This window comes from Anomaloglossus baeobatrachus, chromosome 5 (assembly GCF_048569485.1).
Source record: "Anomaloglossus baeobatrachus isolate aAnoBae1 chromosome 5, aAnoBae1.hap1, whole genome shotgun sequence".
Classification (NCBI taxonomy): domain Eukaryota; kingdom Metazoa; phylum Chordata; class Amphibia; order Anura; family Aromobatidae; genus Anomaloglossus; species Anomaloglossus baeobatrachus.
In genome coordinates this window covers 233,303,428-233,319,063 of record NC_134357.1, presented here as the reverse complement: position 1 = coordinate 233,319,063, position 15,636 = coordinate 233,303,428, and positions in this window count along the sequence as shown.

The window sequence follows — 15,636 nt, the reverse complement described above, 5'->3', positions numbered from 1 at the left end:
ATTAGAGCTTGCACACAACCTCGGTCTCTGCCTGCACCACCATCACGTCCACTTCCTTGTTCGTTGACAACGCCCTTGCGCATTTTGCAATGCTGTGCTGATGTGTATTCACTAGACTTGTGCGTTATATCCAAGTTTTTGCAAAACTCACACAAATGCAGCGGAAAGCTGCCACCAACAGGCACACACGTGCGGTTTTTAAATGCAAGCACGGAGGCACTAAGAACCTAACAGGTCTCTATCCAGGGACAATGTGGAGCCTCCCAATTTTTGGCTGCCCTGCCTAAGGGCTATACTACAATAGACCCACTTCCTTACAATGGGCACTTCAGGTTTACAGGCCATCATGCACGTCTCTATCCAGGGACAATGTGGAGCCTCCCAATTTTTGGCTGCCCTGCCTAAGGGCTATACTATAATACACCCACTTCCTGACAATGGGCACTTCAGGTTTACAGGCCCTCATGCACGTCTCTATCCAGGGACAACGTGGAGCCTCCCAATTTTTGGCTGCCCTGCCTAAGGGCTATACTACAATAGACCCACTTCCTTCCAATGGGCACTTCAGGTTTACAGGCCCTCATGCACGTCTCTATCCAGGGACAACGTGGAGCCTCCCAATTTTTGGCTGCCCTGCCTAAGGGCTATACTACAATAGACCCACTTCCTTCCAATGGGCACTTCAGGTTTACAGGCCATCATGCACGTCTCTATCCAGGGACAATGTGGAGCCTCCCAATTTTTGGCTGCCCTGCCTAAGGGCTATACTATAATACACCCACTTCCTGACAATGGGCACTTCAGGTTTACAGGCCATCATGCACGTCTCTATCCAGGGACAATGTGGAGCCTCCCAATTTTTGGCTGCCCTGCCTAAGGGCTATACTACAATAGACCCACTTCCTTACAATGGGCACTTCAGGTTTACAGGCCCTCATGCACGTCTGTATGCAGGGGCATTGGTGAACCTCACAATTTTGGACTGCCCTGGCAAAGGAAAATACTACAAAGACTCACTTCCTCAAAATGGGCACATTAGACTCAAGAGGCCTTCATGTACGTCTCTTCTCAGGGACATCGGAGTGCCACACAATGTTTTCACGTAAAATCTTTCATGTATTAATCTCAAAAAGTAACATACACCAGCTCTATCTCACTATTGGGTATGTGCCCTTAACATTTCTGCCATGAAAAATCATTTTGGGGTCATTTTGGAAGGTTTGCTGGTGAGTCCGTAAAAATGGCGGGAAACGCGGACAAAATTGTTCACAGCTGTGACTTTTGAGTGATAAATGCTTCAAGGGGTCTTCCCCATGCTGTTGCCATGTCATTTGAGCACTCTTCTGAGACTTTTGTGACATTTTTAGGGTTTCTACATGCTGCCGGGGGGTCATTTCACAAAAATACTCGGGTCTCCCATAGGATAACATTGGGCTCGTTGCTCGGGCCGAGTACACGAGTATCTTGGGAGGCTCGGCCCGAGCTTCGAGCACCCGAGCTTTTTAGTACTCGCTCATCACTACTCAGAATCCATTAAGGACTGGGATGTACCTCTCCCTACAGACAAACAAATAAAGTGGAAGTTGTGGATATAATCTCTTTGTGCCTTGGATAAGGTCTGCATACCACGCTGTTACATTCCGACATCCCTTTCTACGAGTCATAGGAAGGAGATTCGTGTATTTGCTGATGCCTCCACTGAAGCTATTGCAGCCGTTTCTTATTTGAAGGTTACGGACTCTAACAATGAAGCACATGTTGGATTTCTGTTTGGGAAGGCCAAACTGACACCTAAACCCGGGCTCACTATATCCAGACTCGAGCTCTTTGGGGCTGTACTAGCCATAGAGATTGCAGACTTCATACAAGGCGAACTAGCTATTCACTTGGACAACACAAGATTCTACACAGACAGTAAGGTAGTTCTGGGTTACATATACAACCAGATGAAACGTTTCTACGTCTACGTCAGTAACCACGTCGAAAGAATAAGGAGATCCTCTAAACCTCAGCAATGGCAGCACTTTCCATCCCATCTGAACCCTGCGGACCTCGCTACCAGACCAGTGTCTGCTGGTGCCTTCGCAAACTCTTCTTGGTTAATCGGAAAAGAGTTCCTTCACAACCAGTGCGAAAAGACTGCCGTTGAAGACAGCCTCATCATTCAGGATCCAGATGTCGACCCAGAGATTCGTCCTGATGTCAACACCTTCATCACCAATTCCAAGGAGATGGTTGGCTTGGACTGTCGGCGATTTGAGCGGTTCTCAAGATGGACAAGGCTGGTTCGTACCATTGCAAGGTTAGTCCACATAGTACAATGCTACCACAATAAGGACAGTAACACTGATTTCCGTAGTTGATATATCTGCCATAAGCCTCTTTCTGCAGAAGATATTGCTCCGAGTGAACTGTTCGTGATACGCAATGTGCAGCAAAATGTTTTTCAAAAGGAACTCCTCCAAGTAACTTAGGCTTGGATTACAATTGGGTTGGAGACAGTTTCGCCTAGCGTGGCTTCTTTAATCCGAAGATGAGGTTATCCTTCGGACTACTTCCGGAACTTGTTACAGACATTCGTCCACCTTGTTATATTTTGGTTATCGTTGCATTGTATGCATTGTTTATCTTTATCTTACAGGTTGAAGTATTGCTTCGTGCACTCCAGGTACATATACCAAATATGGGACTGTTCATATAGTGAAATCCAAGGATTTCAGACGGGGAGTGTGCTGCATCCGCCTATCTATTGATTTTCAGCCATACATGGACATTTGTAATGTTATATATTAATCGTATCATCATTTGCATCTGCTATCCTTCGCTGCCATCTTCTGGTCATTGTTTGTATTACCCTGTATTTTTATGTTATTGTATTTTTCCATAATACCTTTGGGCGGTTAAGCCCTCCTCTCTTCTGGCCTGGCTTCCTGTTGTAGGGTTTTCTTTGCCTTGTTGGAACTTCATGCTTCAAGGTAATGTATCGCGTTTTTTTATTTTTGTATTAAAAATAGTGATAATGAAATTAAGTATTTTTAATACAAAATGAAAATCGCAGCTTATTTAGTTTATATTTAATTCTAATTTTACTAGAGGCACTGGAGGCCATGCAGGATTTGCTGTGTGTGTAATGACAGTTACTCACTCCTTTATGGCAGCCCCTGTGCATAGAGAACAGTGGTCGGGATCTGACCCCATCCTTTACGTTACAGTGGGCGTTTGCTGTGACCTGGACTAGACCCCCTTGGGCTGTCCAGATTACAGCAGAGGGAGGAGATCAGCGCCATCATTGTGGAGCTCACAGCATATGCTGTTTGCTCCACTATACCCCTGTCAACCGCCGGGATGTGTGAGTACGGGCTGCCTATCCTCCCCTCCCCCCGTTACCATCTCCAATGACACCCCATCCCTCCGCTCTCCCCAGCCCCCACTCTGCCCCCGCTACTGCTACCACCGCCCCTCCCCCCGCCGTTACCATCTCCGATGACACCTCCTTCCTCTGCTTTCCCCAGCTACTGCTCTGCCCGCTGCCACCGCTGGTGTGTGTGTGTGTGTGCCACTGCATGTGAATACTGCCGCTGCTACCACTGATACTGTCTGCACAGCTGTGTATCTAATCCACTCCTGTGTGATACTCTCTGCAGGCTTTGTATCTAATCCTCTCCTGTGTGATACTGTCTGCACGGCTGTGTATCTAATCCTATCCTGTGTGATACAGTCTGCACGGCTGTGTATCTAATCCTATCCTCTGTGATACTGTCTGCACGGCTGTGTATCTAATCCTATCCTGTGTGATACTGTCTGCACGGCTGTGTATCTAATCCTATCCTGTGTGATACTGTATGCACGGCTGAGTATCTAATCCTATTGTGTGATACTGTCTGCACGGCTGTGTATCTAATCCTCTCCTGTGTGATACTGTCTGCACGGCTGTGTATCTAATCCTATCGTGTGATACTGTCTGCACGGCTGTGTATCTAATCCTCTCCTGTGTGATACTGTCTGCTGAGCTATGTATCTAATCCTGTCCTGGGTGATACTGTCTGCTGAGCTGTGTATCTAATCCTATCCTGTGTGATACTGTCTGCTGAGCTGTGTATCTAATTCTCTCCTGTGTGATACTGTCTGCACGGCTGTGTATCTAATCCTATCCTGTGTGATACTGTCTGCACGGCTGTGTATCTAATCCTATCCTGTGTGATACTGTCTGCACGGCTGTGTATCTAATCCTATCGTGTGATACTGTCTGCACGGCTGTGTAGCTAATCCTATCATGTGATACTGTCTGCATGGCTGTGTATCTAATCCTATCCTGTGTGATACTGTCTGCACGGCTGTGTATCTAATCCTATCCTGTGTGATACTGTCTGCTGAGCTGTGTATCTAATCCTGTCCTGTGTGATACTGTCTGCTGAGCCGTGTATCTAATCCTATCCTGTGTGATACTGTCTGCACGGCTGTGTATCTAATCCTCTCTTGTGTGATACTGTCTGCACGGCTGTGTATCTAATCCTATCCTGTGTGATACGGTCTGCACGGCTGTGTATCTAATCCTCTCCTGTGTCATACTGTCTGCACGGCTGTGTATCTAATCCTCCTGTGTGATACTGTCTGCACGACTGTGTATCTAATCCTATCCTGTGTGATACTGTCTGCACGGCTGTGTATCTAATACTATCCTGTGTGATACTGTCTGCACGGCTGTGTATCTAATCCTATCCTGTGTGATACTGTCTGCACGGCTGTGTATCTAATCCTATCCTGTGTGATACTGTCTGCACGGCTGTGTATCTAATCCTATCCTGTGTGATACTGTCTGCACGGCTGTGTATTTAATCCTCTCCTGTGTGATACTGTCTGCTGAGCCGTGTATCTAATCCTATCCTGTGTGATACTGTCTGCTGAGCTATATATCTAATCCTGTCCTGGGTGATACTGTCTGCTGAGCTGTGTATCTAATCCTGTCCTGGGTGATACTGTCTGCTGAGTTGTGTATCTAATTCTCTCCTGTGTGATACTGTCTGCACGGCTGTGTATCTAATCCTATTCTGTGTGATACTGTCTGCACGGCTGTGTATCTAATCCTATCCTGTGTGATACTGTCTGCATGGCTGTGTATCTAATTCTGTCCTGTGTGATACTGTCTGCACGGCTGTGTATCTAATCCTATCGTGTGATACTGTCTGCACGGCTGTGTATCTAATCCTATCCTGTGGGATACTGTCTGCACGGCTGTGTATCTAATCCTCTCCTGTGGGATACTGTCTGCTGAGACATGTATCTAATCCTATCCTGTGTGATACTGTCTGCTGAGCTGTGTATATAATCCTGTCCTGTGTGATACTGACTGCTGAGCCGTGTATCTAATCCTATCCTGTGTGATACTGTCTGCTGAGCTGTGTATCCAATCCTGTCCTGGGTGATACTGTCTGCTGAGCTGTGTATCCAATCCTCTCCTGTGTGATATTGTCTACTGAGCCGTGTATCTAATCCTATCCTGTGTGATACTGTCTGCTGAGCTGTGTATCTTATCCTGTCCTCGGTGATACTGTCTGCTGAGCCATGTATCTAATCCTATCCTGTGTGATACTGTCTGCTGAGCTGTGTATCCAATCCTGTCCTGGGTGATACTGTCTGCTGAGCTGTATATCTAATCATCTCCTGTGTGATACTGTCTGGTGAGCTGTGTATCTAATCCTCTCCTGTGTGATACTGTCTGCACGGCTGTGTATCTAATCCTATCGTGTGATACTGTCTGCACGGCTGTGTATCTAATCCTCTCCTGTGTGATACTGTCTGCTGAGCTATGTATCTAATCCTGTCCTGGGTGATACTGTCTGCTGAGCTGTGTATCTAATCCTATCCTGTGTGATACTGTCTGCTGAGCTGTGTATCTAATTCTCTCCTGTGTGATACTGTCTGCACGGCTGTGTATCTAATCCTATCCTGTGTGATATTGTCTGCACGGCTGTGTATCTAATCCTATCCTGTGTGATACTGTCTGCACGGCTGTGTATCTAATCCTATCGTGTGATACTGTCTGCACGGCTGTGTAGCTAATCCTATCATATGATACTGTCTGCATGGCTGTGTATCTAATCCTATCCTGTGTGATACTGTCTGCACGGCTGTGTATCTAATCCTATCCTGTGTGATACTGTCTGCTGAGCTGTGTATCTAATCCTGTCCTGTGTGATACTGTCTGCTGAGCCGTGTATCTAATCCTATCCTGTGTGATACTGTCTGCACGGCTGTGTATCTAATCCTCTCTTGTGTGATACTGTCTGCACGGCTGTGTATCTAATCCTATCCTGTGTGATACGGTCTGCACGGCTGTGTATCTAATCCTCTCCTGTGTCATACTGTCTGCACGGCTGTGTATCTAATCCTCCTGTGTGATACTGTCTGCACGACTGTGTATATAATCCTATCCTGTGTGATACTGTCTGCACGGCTGTGTATCTAATACTATCCTGTGTGATACTGTCTGCACGGCTGTGTATCTAATCCTATCCTGTGTGATACTGTCTGCACGGCTGTGTATCTAATCCTATCCTGTGTGATACTGTCTGCACGGCTGTGTATCTAATCCTATCCTGTGTGATACTGTCTGCACGGCTGTGTATTTAATCCTCTCCTGTGTGATACTGTCTGCTGAGCCGTGTATCTAATCCTATCCTGTGTGATACTGTCTGCTGAGCTATGTATCTAATCCTGTCCTGGGTGATACTGTCTGCTGAGCTGTGTATCTAATCCTGTCCTGGGTGATACTGTCTGCTGAGTTGTGTATCTAATTCTCTCCTGTGTGATACTGTCTGCACGGCTGTGTATCTAATCCTATTCTGTGTGATACTGTCTGCACGGCTGTGTATCTAATCCTATCCTGTGTGATACTGTCTGCATGGCTGTGTATCTAATTCTGTCCTGTGTGATACTGTCTGCACGGCTGTGTATCTAATCCTATCGTGTGATACTGTCTGCACGGCTGTGTATCTAATCCTATCCTGTGGGATACTGTCTGCACGGCTGTGTATCTAATCCTCTCCTGTGGGATACTGTCTGCTGAGACATGTATCTAATCCTATCCTGTGTGATACTGTCTGCTGAGCTGTGTATATAATCCTGTCCTGTGTGATACTGACTGCTGAGCCGTGTATCTAATCCTATCCTGTGTGATACTGTCTGCTGAGCTGTGTATCCAATCCTGTCCTGGGTGATACTGTCTGCTGAGCTGTGTATCCAATCCTCTCCTGTGTGATACTGTCTACTGAGCCGTGTATCTAATCCTATCCTGTGTGATACTGTCTGCTGAGCTGTGTATCTTATCCTGTCCTCGGTGATACTGTCTGCTGAGCCATGTATCTAATCCTATCCTGTGTGATACTGTCTGCTGAGCTGTGTATCCAATCCTGTCCTGGGTGATACTGTCTGCTGAGCTGTATATCTAATCATCTCCTGTGTGATACTGTCTGGTGAGCTGTGTATCTAATCCTATCCTGTGTGATACTGTCTGCTGAGCTGTGTATCTAATCCTGTCCTGGGTGATACTGTCTGCTGAGCCGTGTATCTAATCCTATCCTGTGTGATACTGTCTGCTGAGCCGTGTATCTAATTCTCTCCTGCGTGATACTGTCTGCTGAGCCGTGTATCTAATCCTATCCTGTGTGATATTGTCTGCACGGCTGTGTATCTAATCCTGTCCTGGGTGATACTGTCTGCTGAGCTGTGTATCTAATCCTATCCTGTGTGATACTGTCTGCTGAGCTATGTATCAAATCCTGTCCTGTGTGATACTGTCTGCTGAGCCATGTATCTAACCCTATCCTGTGTGATACTGTCTGCTGAGCTGTGTATCTAATCCTCTCCCGGGTGATACTTTCTGCTGAGCTGTGTATCTAATCCTATCCTGTGTGATACTGTATGCTGAGCCATGTATCTAATCCTATCCTGTGTGATACTCCTGCTGTGCTTGGTGACACTTTATACATTTCTGGTCACCAACAAAATGGCTCTGCACTGTGTCCCTACATGTCATTCTCTCTTATCTGTTGTAAACACTCAGATTGGGAGGGGAAGGTGTGTCATCACACACAGGAGAGCAGACTCCGCCCACTTTTACTGCAGCTGTAATGTGAGTTTTTTCTACAGTTGGATTTCTGTAGGATTTCAGAAGCTGCTCCCTCTAGTGTTTAACAGTGGAAACAGTGGAAAATATCAAACTTTTTAATTTTTTTTTTATATTTTGCTCAATTAAAAAAAATAATAATATTTAAACAAATCATTATTACTTTACATTTTTTAAGTTATTGAATTTTTTTTTTTCTGACGATACATTCCCTTTTAGGATTGGAGAAAGGATTCTCTTGTTACCTTTAATCTGGTGCGCCTATAACAGCTTTAATCTACAGTGCTAACTCCCACCTCCTCTTCATCCCTTCATCATCTGTGACATCTCACTTCTTCAAGGTATTGTAAATATAGACTGTTGACTTATTGAGGCCTAGGAGCACCGATTAGTGAGCAACGCTATCCGCCATTGTTTATATAGAGATCCATGACCACATCTCTCAGACACATCTCATCCACATATATCGGTGGCAGAATAGTTAGTGTTCCTTTCCTGTCCACTGAGCCACAGCACCCGTGCATTCTACCCACCTGCCCATTTTTGCCACGTTATTTTATTTCCCCAAAGACCTGACACTTTTTGTGGCATCCTAAAAGTGTCTGGAATACTAAGTTAGTGTTCCTTTGCTGTCCACTGAGCCACAGCACCCGTGCATTCTACCCACTTGCCCAGTTTTTGCTACGCAATTCTAATTGCAAACTGTGCTACCACTGTTAGGGGCATACTAAAATTGACTGGGATACTCAGTGTTGGTTCTTCAGCTGTGAATAAAGCAAGACCACCTCTGCATTGTACACACCTGTCCAATTTTGCTACGCAATTCTAATTGCAAACTATGCTGCCACTGTTAGGGGCATACTAAAATTGTCACTGATATTCAGTGTTGGTTCTTCAGCTGTCAATAAAGCTAGACCATTTCTGCAATCTACACCACCTCTCCATTTTTGCTACCACATTTTAAGTGTCCAATCTTGTTGATAACAAAATGAGTGGCAAAAGGACAGATGCTGGAGAAAAGAGGAAAAGGCGTGTTGGAAAAGGAAAAAAAGTTTGTGTCCGTGGAGTAGGTGGGAAAGCTACATTAACATCTGCTGAAGAAAGGCCATCTTCCAGCAAAAGTAAGATGTCTACTACTTTCCATGGACAATCGGATGTGCTACCTTTTTTACGGAACCGATCAACTGTAACAAAGGTAGATGATGCACACAAAAAGAACATGCTTGAATGGATCTCAAGTGCTCCAACAAGTGGCCATTCCTCCACCTCAACTTCAACATCCAAAAAACAACAGTCCTCTGAGTTGTCACCCCAATCGCACTTGCTTTCTCCCAGCTCTCAAGTCTCCACCCGCCCTGCAGAGTATGGTGTAACAGAGATGGCTGAGTCTGCAGAGCTGTTCAGCCACACTATAGCCTGGGAATCTGAGGCCTGCTCCCAAGCTACAGTAAGTACAGACCAGGAAATGGTCTGCAGTGATGCCCAGAAGCTTTGTGAGTCAGATTCAGGTCCTGATGACCAAGTTTCTGAGCATAATGTAGACCCTCATTCCCAAACTGTAACACCTGTTGGTGGAGACAATGAGGAACATACTGATGACGGTGAGACGCAGATACCTGATTGGGATGACAACTTAACTATTCAGTCAGGGCAGGAAGAGGTTAGGTCTGAGGGAGAGGGGAGTGCAAACACAACGCTTGATGATGAAGTTCTAGATCCCACTTACTGTCAACCCACAGTCAAGCACTCGAGGAGGTCACCAGAGGCGGTGGAGGAGAATGCGACTGACGACGAAGTTAGCTTGCGCCTTCCTGGACAGAGTCAGAGTACTGGAAGCATGTCAACAACTGCATCCTCAGCCACAACTCTGCCTCTGAGCACAAGTCGGGGTGGCTCTGCAGGTCGCATGGGCTCTAAGCCTTGCCTAGCCTGGTCCTTTTTTGACATTGTAAAGGATCTCCCAAATCATGTGATCTGTAAGATTTGTCGCCAATCTATAAGTAGAGGCCAAAACCTCACTAGTTTGACAACTTCTTCCATGAATCGTCACATGAATAGAGTTGAGCGCGGTTCGTGGTTCGTGGTTCTCCAGTTCTAGGCTCGAGTGATTTTTGGGCTGTTCGAGATCGAACTAGAACTCGAGCTTTTTGCTAAAAGCTCGATAGTTCTAGATACGTTCGAGAACGGTTCTAGCAGCAAAAAGCAGGGCTTTTTACAGCTACAGTGAGCAAGCAGGAGCCATCGCTGGCAGCCTGCCACAAGCTGGTAACCAAGATAAACATCGGGTATCCAAGCAAAGCGCTTTGGTTAGTAACCCGATATTTATCTTAGTTACGTGCAGGAAGCCCACACTTTCCCGCTCAGCTCGCTCCACCCCCTCCTGCCCGCGGCATGTACACATACATACACATACACAAACACACACACACATCCACCCCCCCCCCCCCCGCCCGCCCGCCCGCTCGCTCGCTCGGCTTACCTGCGGTGATGAAGTCCCGCCATCCCGACCTCAGCGCTGTCACTGTCCTCCATGGCCGCCGCTTGTCACATCACCTATCGCTTCCGACCCGAGACTGACACTGGCGGTGACGTCACGGACCTCTCGCGATACTTGATGTGAAGGCGCCGGTCATTGACCTCAGTGACAGGGGCTGTCAGTGTGCTGGAGATCAGCGCAGGTAATGTACCTCACTGACAGCAGCACTTGTCACCCCCCTGCAGTGACCTGGGCTGACCCATTGATGTTAGCTCAGGTCACTGCACTGCTCTCCCAGCCAATGGGGAACATCCTGCTCTTCATTGACTGGGACAGTGTGCATCGTCATGGCAACCCCTTGGATTACACCAGACCTGGATTTGTTTTTCAATCTAATAAATTGGTTAAAGAGGGAATGTTTTGGGGAGTGTTTTTTCAAATAAAAATGTGTTTGTCGTGTATTTTTTTTTTATTACTGACTGGGTTGGTGATGTCGGGTATCTGATAGACGCCTGACCTCACCAACCCCAGGGCTTGATGCCAGGTGACATTACACATCTGGTATTAACCCCAAATATTACCCCGTTTGCCACCGCACCAGGGCGCGGGATGAGCTGGGGCGAAGCACCAGGATTGGCGCATCTAATGGATGCGCCACTTCTGGGGCGGCTGCGGCCTGCTATTTTTAGGCTGGGGAGATTCCAATAACCATGGACCTCCCTAGTCTGAGAATATCAGGCCCCAGCTGTCTGCTTTACCTTGGCTGGTGATCCAATTTTGGGGGACCCCTACGTGGTTTTTTTTTTAATTATTTATTTAATTTAAAATAACAGCGTGGGGTGCCCTCAGTTTTGGATTACCAGCCAAGGTGAGGTTGCCAGCTGTGGTCTGCAGGCTGCAGCCGTGTGCTTTACCCTAGCTGGCTACAAAACTAGGGGGAACCCTATGTCATTTTTTTTCATTTTTTTGGCTAAATACAAAGCTAAGCACCCCTTAGTGCCACATGAAAGGTACCAAAGGGTGTTCCACTTTTTCTCCATTTTTTTCTCCACTTTCTCTCCACTTTTTCTCCACTTTTTCTCCATTTTTTTCTCCACTTATTCTCCACTTTTTCTCCTCTTATTCTCCACTTTTTCTCCACTTTTTCTCCACTTTTTCTCCTCTTATTCTCCACTTTTTCTCCACTTTTTCTCCACTTTTTCTCCATTTTTTTCTCCACTTTCTCCACTTTTTCTCCACTTTTTTCTCCACTTTTTCTCCTCTTATGCTCCACTTTTTCTCCTCTTAATCTCCACTTTTTCTCCACTTTTTCTCCACTTTTTCTCCACTTTTTTCTCCACTTTTTCTCCTCTTATGCTCCACTTTTTCTCCACTTTTTCTCCACTTTTTCTCCACTTTTTCTCCACTTTTTCTCCACTTTTTCTCCTCTTAATCTCCACTTTTTCTCCTCTTATGCTCCACTTTTTCTCCACTTTTTCTCCACGTTTTCTCCACTTTTTTCTCCACTTTTTCTCCTCTTATGCTCCACTTTTTCTCCACTTTTTCTCCACTTTTTCTCCACTTTTTCTCCACGTTTTCTCCACGTTTTCTCCACTTTTTTCTCCACTTTTTCTCCTCTTATGCTCCACTTTTTCTCCACTTTTTCTCCACTTTTTCTCCTCTTAATCTCCACTTTTTCTCCACTTTTTCTCCACTTTTTCTCCACTTTTTCTCCACTTTTTCTCCACTTTTTTCTCCACTTTTTCTCCACTTTTTCTCCTCTTATGCTCCACTTTTTCTCCACTTTTTCTCCACTTTTTCTCCACTTTTTCTCCTCTTATGCTCCACTTTTTCTCCACTTTTTCTCCACTTTTTCTCCTCTTATGCTCCACTTTTTCTCCACTTTTTCTCCACTTTTTTCTCCACTTTTTCTCCTCTTATGCTCCACTTTTTCTCCACTTTTTCTCCACTTTTTCTCCACTTTTTCTCCTCTTATGCTCCACTTTTTCTCCACTTTTTCTCCACTTTTTCTCCATTTTTTTCTCCACTTATTCTCCACTTTTTCTCCTCTTATTCTCCACTTTTTCTCCACTTTTTCTCCACTTTTTCTCCTCTTATTCTCCACTTTTTCTCCACTTTTTCTCCACTTTTTCTCCATTTTTTTCTCCACTTTCTCCACTTTTTCTCCACTTTTTTCTCCACTTTTTCTCCTCTTATGCTCCACTTTTTCTCCTCTTAATCTCCACTTTTTCTCCACTTTTTCTCCACTTTTTTCTCCACTTTTTCTCCTCTTATGCTCCACTTTTTCTCCACTTTTTCTCCACTTTTTCTCCACTTTTTCTCCACTTTTTCTCCTCTTAATCTCCACTTTTTCTCCTCTTATGCTCCACTTATTCTCCACTTTTTCTCCACTTTTTCTCCACGTTTTCTCCACTTTTTTCTCCACTTTTTCTCCTCTTATGCTCCACTTTTTCTCCACTTTTTCTCCACTTTTTCTCCACGTTTTCTCCACGTTTTCTCCACTTTTTTCTCCACTTTTTCTCCTCTTATGCTCCACTTTTTCTCCACTTTTTCTCCACTTTTTCTCCTCTTAATCTCCACTTTTTCTCCACTTTTTCTCCACTTTTTCTCCACTTTTTCTCCACTTTTTCTCCACTTTTTTCTCCACTTTTTCTCCACTTTTTCTCCTCTTATGCTCCACTTTTTCTCCACTTTTTCTCCACTTTTTCTCCACTTATGCTCCACTTTTTCTCCACTTTTTCTCCACTTTTTTCTCCACTTTTTCTCCTCTTAATCTCCACTTTTTCTCCACTTTTTCTCCACTTTTTCTCCACTTTTTCTCCACTTTTTCTCCACTTTTTTCTCCACTTTTTCTTCACTTTTTCTCCTCTTATGTTCCACTTATTCTCCACTTTTTCTCCACTTTTTCTCTACTTTTTCTATGGTCGGTCTACCCATTAGCTCTGCCATGCATAGTGTAGCTCTACACCTACTGCACATGTTACTTTATGATTGACATCTCTTTCGTACCAGAGCTGTCTAAGTCTACTCTGACCCCATATTTGTCATTACTATATTGTCCTTGTACTGTATTATGACATTTGTATCATGTGTTTCATTTCTTGCTGTGTTGCAATTTTTTTGCTGCATCCCAATTGTACCTCTACATTGTTCGAGTTTATGTTATTGTTCTCGCACTCTTATGTGATACTGATTATTGTCATTTTTCATGATTACATGCAGATAAGTCCAATCTGACGAAGGCTCAGGCCGAAACGTCATTTGTAACTTGTTTTGGACAAAAACATATATGCTTATGAAAAAAAAATTTTCTTAATACGGACCAATAAAGAGTGATTTTGCATTACTATCCGTTGTGACTTACTGACTTAGTCTGGGAGATATAGAGTGCCGAGGTTACTCACTAATTTTATCTATTATTACCTCTGAGCACCTATATACCAGTGAGCAGAGCTTCCTCTACAGTAGTTCTCCTGATTAGGCATGCCCTTACCTCATGAGCAGGGCATTGCAGCTTTGGTAGCAACCATTACGACATGGACTCTGCTGCTGTGGACCCGGGGAGAGTGAGTGCAGATTCATTGCACCCACACTCCTCACATGAAGGGTCCGCACTCCTAGAAAATGGGGGATACGTTCCCTGAGTGTCTCCCCCCCATATTCTAGACGGTCCAGAGTCGTCGTGGGACCCCTTTATTTTTTTTCTTACAATAAATTGGTGAAAGAGGAAATGTTTTGGGGACTGTTTTTTCAAATAAATTTCTTTTGTCGATTTTTTGTTTTTGTTAGTACTGACAGTTTATGATGTTGGGTATCTAATAGACGCCATGACATCACAAACTGCTGGGCTTGATCTCAGGTGACTTTACAGCTAGTATCAACCCGATTTATTACCCCGTTTGCCACTGCACCAGGGCACGGGATGAGCTGGGGTGAAGCGCCAGGATTGGCGCATCTAGTGGATGCGCCACGTCTGGGGTGCCTGCGGCCTGCTATTTTTAGGCTGTGAAGGCCCAATAACTATGGACCTTCCCACCCTGAGAATACCAGACCACAGCTGTCCGCTTTACCTTGGCTGGTGATCCAATTTGGGGGGTCCCCTACTTTTATTGTGTAATTATTAATATTTATAAAATAATTATAAAAAAGAGCCTGAGGGGACCTCCACATTGGATCCCCAACCACGGTAAAGCTGCCAGCTGTGGTTTTCAGGCTACAGCCGTCTGCTTTACCCTAGCTGGCTATCAAAAATGGGGGGACCCAACGTAATTTTTTTTTTTTAACTATTTTTTAAATAGAAAAAATTAATGGGCTTCCCTGTATTTTGATTGCCAACCAAGGTAACGGCAGGCAGATGGGGGTGGCAACCCATAGCTGTCTGCTTTATCTGCGCTGAGAATCAAAAATACCGCGGAGCGCTACGTCATTTTTTTAAAGATTTATTTTTACAGCACTGTGATGTCCAGCAATCAAAATACAGGGAAGCCCATTTTATTTTTAGTTATTTAAATAAATAATTAAAAAAAATATATGTTAGCTCCCACTGCATTTTTTGTATTGCTAGCTAAGGGTAATCCAAGCAGCTACTGGCTGCTAACCCCCACTGCTTGGTGTTACCTTCACTGGCAATGGAAAATCCAGGGAAGCATTTTTTTTTTTTTTTGCCAAAAAGCTACAAAAAAAGGACGTGAGCTTCGCCATATTTTTGTATGCTAGCCAGGTATAGCAGGCAGGTGCTGGAAGAGTTGGATACAGCGCCAGAAGATGGCGCTTCTATGAAAATGCCATTTTCTGAGGTGGCTGCAGACTGCAATTCGCAGCAGTGGGGCCCAGAAAGCTCAGGCCAACCGGTGGTGCGGATTCCAATCCCAGCTGCCTAGTTGTACCTGGCTGGACACAAAAATGGGGCAAAGCCTACGTCATTTGTTTTCTAATTATTTCATGAAATTCATGAAATAATAAAAAAAGGGCTTCCCTTTATTTTTGGTTCCCAGCCGGGTACAAATAGGCAACTGGGGGTTGGGGGCAGCCGTAC